Raw genomic sequence first — 6,000 nt, forward strand, 5'->3', positions numbered from 1 at the left:
CACGAGCAGGCACCTGATTAGAACCATCAACAACTGCATGGCTCCCTTACATGGAAGAATTTTACACTCCATGCGGGTTTCGAATCCATAGCGAGCCAAGTGATTCAAACTCAGTGACCTTCACCACTCGGCTACGAGTGCCCAAGCTCAATCAATAATCTGTAAACCTGACACTAGTTTCCGCAGGAGGGGATTCATAGTATAATGTTTAATATATCCCGATATAATGAAAATGTGGGATGTAAAGCATCGTAGAAACAAAAATACGGCCTATTTAAAATTCTTTATCTCACTGTAGAACAAGTGTCTTTTCCGTGGCTTTGATTTCGCGATCTGATTTCACAGTTCTCATTTTAAGTATTTGCACATCGTATCGGGTTACAGGTTACAGACCTATTACTAGCAAGTCTTATCTGCTGATTCGTAAGAAATGACTGCGTGGGTATAACTATTTGAACAAAATATGCGAGAATTTATAAAACATGGTGAACTACTTTCTGCTTTAATAAGTTGTTGAAGTAATGGATACTTAGGAATATTGGCTATTTTTGTGAAATCCGCAGAAATATCACACGTCGTACAACCACCAAAGTGGTAGAAACCCATGGACTAGATATAAAAATGTTGATGTCTTTGTGTGTTATGAAATTTGTTCTGCAAATCTATAAAGTCTATTACAAAACTGTAGGAGAGTTTGGTTAGTCGCAGTGACTCAAAATATTCAACAGTTAGTTTATGTAAATCTGCTAGTATTTTAAGGTCAGTGACCTAAATTTGATTATCGAGTTACACTGTTAAAGAATAATGTAAAAAATACTCCGCGAATATCATCCCATCTACAGTTATGCAGTGGTATGGAAACCGAACACATTTCAAAGTTCGTATTCTTAATTCACCTCTTTGAAAATCCTTAACAGTATTAGTTTTCTACTCTGCAAGGTGTGAAGAATTTGTTATAGAAGTCACGTAAAGTTTCGATACAATGTTTTTCACAGTATTTCTGTTTTCCAAGAAAACACGATAGATGAAAATAATTACAATTCACTGAGTGAAAACATTTCTCACTCATTTTGTAACTAGTTGTTTAGCTGAGACCTAACTTATTCATACAGATGTGGTTTGAAATTCTACAAAATCTACCCCCTCGCAACCGCTATAATAAGCTGTCACCTGTTAGAGAATCCATTAGAATATAAAGCTGATGTTATCAGTACACTTGTCAATGATTATCATATGCTATAGTTATCAGCTTTCATGTAAACTAGAAATGACGTGGATAAACGATAATAAAAGTCACAGATAATTTCTGTTACAGTAGAATTTTCTTATAATAATGTCTACATGTAAATAATTCATAACTTCTGTATATCCGTAATAAGCGTAAAAGATTTAACAATGTCATATTGCCACCCAGTATCATTTCAACCCCGATTCTTAATATCTGAGTGTAACTGAGTAGAAGGAATGTGATATGCATAAATACTTAAATGGCCTGAAAATGAGCATATTTTCCCTATTTTCTTCATACACTATAATACTATCATCCTAGTTTTCTTTCATCGTTCTGCCTTACTTCGCAATACCCAGAAGTTAGTTAATACAATTTGACGCGTCTGAACCGCATGCATGCATGCCGTCACATGTTATTTTTCATAAAAAAAAGCCCAATAACGTAGAGAGAACATTGACTTACCTTACGAGTTGTGAAAATAATATCCCAGATGTAGTACTTTCAAAGAGAGAGAATATAAAAGAGTCCGGTTTCTAGTTTAATACGATACGGTGTGTTTGTTATTTTATTCCATCTATCGGAAAAGTGACGTCGTCGTTAGAGTCTCTGCAGTGACAATTGGATTGGAACCATGCTACAGAATTCTCGTCGTTTCTGCTCAAGGTAAATTCCGATACTTTGTGCAATGGATTCATTGTTATGGCGTGTATCAAGTTTGTTTCCATTATCATCAAAAGTATCGGGTGCTAATTGTTCCTATCTGAAACTTCAGGGAATGTTCTTCGTTGTTTACATAACTTTACCTGGAATGTTGCCGTAGTTTTTACATTGTTTCATGTCTATTTGCAAAAAAAACGACGTAAATACCTAAAAATGTGTCATTTGACAGATGGTGCCATATATTTCGAATTGTAGAATGCTTGGGGGAAAAAAGCATTTTGACCCTTAGAAGCTACCATAAGGAAAATTACGGCCTCCAGTCAATCTATCATTTCCCCTGTTAGGTCATTCTTGCAGAGTGAATATAGGTTTGTGTATTTTCAGTCAGTTGTTAATATTCTGATATAATAATAATAATATTATTATTATTATTAGCCCAAATAATGGTAATAGGGGCTCCATGGCCGAGTGGTAAAGGTCGCTGACTTCAAATCACTTCGTTGCCTTAATTCCAGAGCGACGTAAGTCCATTTTTGGCAAAAATGAGATTATAAGATTCTTTCACTATAGGTAGGTGCAGATGGGTATATCTGGCTCAAGGGTAACTGTTTTCGGCGGTAACGAGGCTCTGCAGAGTTACCGCGTAAACAGTTTCGTTTCCCGAGAGCCAGATATTTCCATCTGCACCTACCACCAGTGACTGAATATTTATCTTGCATGCCATATTCAACAAATAATAGTAAAATGAACTCAAACGATTTTCTTATAGCACGTTTTTTCTTAAGGTAGCGTATTAACGAAGCGCGGGAACTTTATGTCCGTAAACAGGAAGTACGTCATGGCGTTACAAAGACGAAAACAATGTAATAGTTCCACGTTTGTTCTATCATTTCCAGTGAAATGTTATGTTTTTTCTACGTAAAATGACGTTTGTAAATCGAGAAATATGTTATAAGGAACAAAGAGAAACTATCAAGATATTTGATTTTTATCCCGTTTTACGTAAAACATACTTATTACTACACAAATCTTTACAGATGTAGTTCGTTATACGTCATTTAGAACACGTGAGTCATCTTACACCTCAGGTGTAAGATAGAGATTTCTAGCACCGGTGAAATCATCAGAAATCCTTGTCTGATATGCAAGAAATTAGTTTCTTGCCTACCTAGTGGCGAAAGTATACATTTGTCCGAGCATGCGTCAGGGATAGATATTCCTGTCTCCCTCGAAAAAAACTAGCACATAGGTTTACGTCATGTAGTAATGGCACTATTATGACGTCATAAACTATATAAATAATGCCAGGTAATACCTAAATTTGTTTGTCTGGAGCCACGATCAACTTTGAACGTGATAGACAAGAAAGAGAAATTATCTAACATGTCTGCCTGTGTAAGACAACTGCTTTCCCAACCCTCGGGACAGCTTGGATAAAAAAAACTCGCTTACACTCGGTTTTTCATTTCATTCCTACTCGGGTAGGGAAAACCCGTCTTACACAGGCAGGCATGTAGGATAACTATAGTCACTATGATTTATTTTTAACGTGATAGGCTTGTTTGTTTTGGCTTTAAAGCCGTTTTTCAACAGTATTTCAGTCATGTAACGGCGGGCAGTTAACCTAACCAGTGTTCTTGGGTTCTGTACCTGTACAAACCTGTTCTCCAAAAGAATCTGAGGTGGAGGACTAATGATTTCAGACACAATGTCGTTTATCAAATAGTCACGGAGAACATACGCCCTGCCACGACCCCGCGATCCGTAGACCAACACTCTAGATACCTACTGAGCTCAGCGGGCGGGCTAACGTGATAGGCAAGAAAAATGATCTAAAATGTCTGTTTGTGTAAGACACCCTCAGGACAGCTCGTTATCGCTCTTTTTTTCATTCCACACTGTCCCTCGGGTAGGGAAAAGCAACAGGTTTACACAGTCAGACATGTAAGGTCCTTATAGTCTTTTGTCAAAACCTAGGCTACTTATGTAGAAACTCCATACTTTGGGTCTCAAAGTTGTGCATAAACAAGTAGGTGACGACAGATAGTCACGTCACACGGATGTGTGGTGACGGTTACTTTTAAAAACTCAAATCTGAAAAAAATGTTAGTAAAAATACATTCAAATTTTTCACAGAAAACGTGCTTTTTGACCAAAGATGAGAAAAGGCCGTTTGATTATTTTTAGTGCAGGTGTAAGTAGGCATCAATTAAGTATTTATGAGCTGACCATTTGAATATCTTTGGGGCTAGGTGTTTTGATTTTTTTTTGCCCTCTATGAAAGTCAGAATACTTTTTTTCAGAACCTGAAATCAAGACTTTTTTTCAGAGTTAACCAAAGATAATGTGTTTTTTTTTTCGCAAACTATTTTTTGTTATACTAATGTGATTCATATCTTACAAGCGTGAAAAAAGTATACATTCTGTATTGAGTAATTTGCCTAAATACACATGAAATAGCAAAATGCAAGTCTCTTACTTGTTTGTAATACGAATCAATTTGGACTACATAACAGTTTCTTATTTTGAGCACAGTGCATGTAATAAACTTCTAAAGCAAAAATGGTAAAAATGGCTTCGAATGTTCATATACATTAATTTGATTATTGATACCTAACAGATAAATGAGCCCCTAGCGGCAAAGCCAGCTATAACACAGAATGTTGGAATTAGTCGGGTTCGGGTTGCACGCTCCCATAGTAGAAAAAAAAGAATTACAGAACAGTTCTGGTGCATTTCGATGTATATTTGGAGATATACACTCCCCACTTTTGGAATTTTTTTTTATAATAATTATATTATATCAACATCTTGAGCATGCCCTGTGACTTATCAGGTGAAAATGTAAGCAAAAAAATCTGATCAAGTTAACTTACATATTTGAATAATAATAGCTTTTAGGTAAAATAAAGTCGATAACTGTCTAGACCTAATATAAGGTACAAACTGTCTAATGGGAGCAAAATATCTTGTATGACTAAAATACAATGGATCGGTTTTCTGCGGTCTCCTGAACTTCAGCTTAATATAATATTACTGATACCAGATTTTCGAGCGCGACGAGCAAAAAAATTCTTTTAAAATGCTCTGAGGTCTAACTTCTAGGCTTTCAAAATGTATGCTTGTAGTTTTTAGGAACGATTGTGCGTTGGGTACACCCCTGACTCAGATAGTATATAATTATACAGTATTATATATGTGTGTATGTATACCATAGTGTAGGAACTTTGGGGAGACTACTCAAGTGGGGACACCGTCCTGCAATATTTTGGTATTTTAAACAGTAAATCCTGCAAACTGCTGAGTTACAATCTGCTGAGAAGGTCATTTCTGTCATTAAACTGAGGTTGCACAAAAACAAGGATAAATATCCAACAGGGAAAACCAGCCTCCCCAGATGTAAACAACCCAGCACGCGGACGCGCACAAAGCAAACACAAAGACAAAACAAACAAAGGAACACAGCGGGGCACCACCTTGGAACGGCCAGGGAGCTTAAACTTGTTTATGGTGCACCTAACCTCACTCTTACCCCACCATGTTCCAAAATCAAAGGACATTGTAAATAAAAAATATTCCCTAACATGCTCAAAGACACAGAATGATAATGTAAAACACACACACACACAAAAAAAGCATAGAGTCCTCCACCTGCTCCGTCGGACACAATCAAAGAGGAAAGCGTAACGTCCCACTGTAAAAAGGGCTGAACACCAAACATGCGGTGTGTCTCAAAACTTTACTAAATAAAATTGAAAAATTGCCATGAGCCAAAATTTTGCGAAGTTTGTAAACCACGTCCCCATAAAAACGGGTTTTGATATACCTTCTCCTAGAATTGTCTTTAAATTGCTATTGCATTTTAAAACTTAATCTGAATTACGTTAGGAAATTTGACAAAGTATTTACGTTTTTCTTAATAAGGTATCCCTGTTGAAGAAGCTTATTTGTAGTATATTGATTACGTTCATTGAAATCCTCAACATGACTACACCTTCTTGCAAACCGAATTAACTGAGAAATACAAGTTAAAGCATAGCAAAAGTTCCTTCTAGGGCACATCTATATAAATACATAATGATCATCTTGTAAAATTTTGGTTGCAGTGT

At 36.3% G+C, this 6,000-nt stretch overlaps 1 protein-coding gene across 1 annotated transcript in view; it reads right to left on the bottom strand.

Moving 5' to 3' along the window:
• LOC123535752 (uncharacterized) overlaps positions 1-1,828 on the bottom strand; it is a 394,656-nt gene extending 392,828 nt beyond the window's left edge. Inside the window, exon 1 of the mRNA XM_053528064.1 lies at positions 1,694-1,828. The gene's annotated coding sequence lies outside the window, so the exon portion shown is untranslated. The remainder of the gene's footprint in view (positions 1-1,693) is intronic.
• Positions 1,829-6,000: the final 4,172 nt, after the last annotated feature.

The sequence above is a fragment of the Mercenaria mercenaria genome, chromosome 17 (assembly GCF_021730395.1).
Source record: "Mercenaria mercenaria strain notata chromosome 17, MADL_Memer_1, whole genome shotgun sequence".
NCBI lineage: Eukaryota > Metazoa > Mollusca > Bivalvia > Venerida > Veneridae > Mercenaria > Mercenaria mercenaria.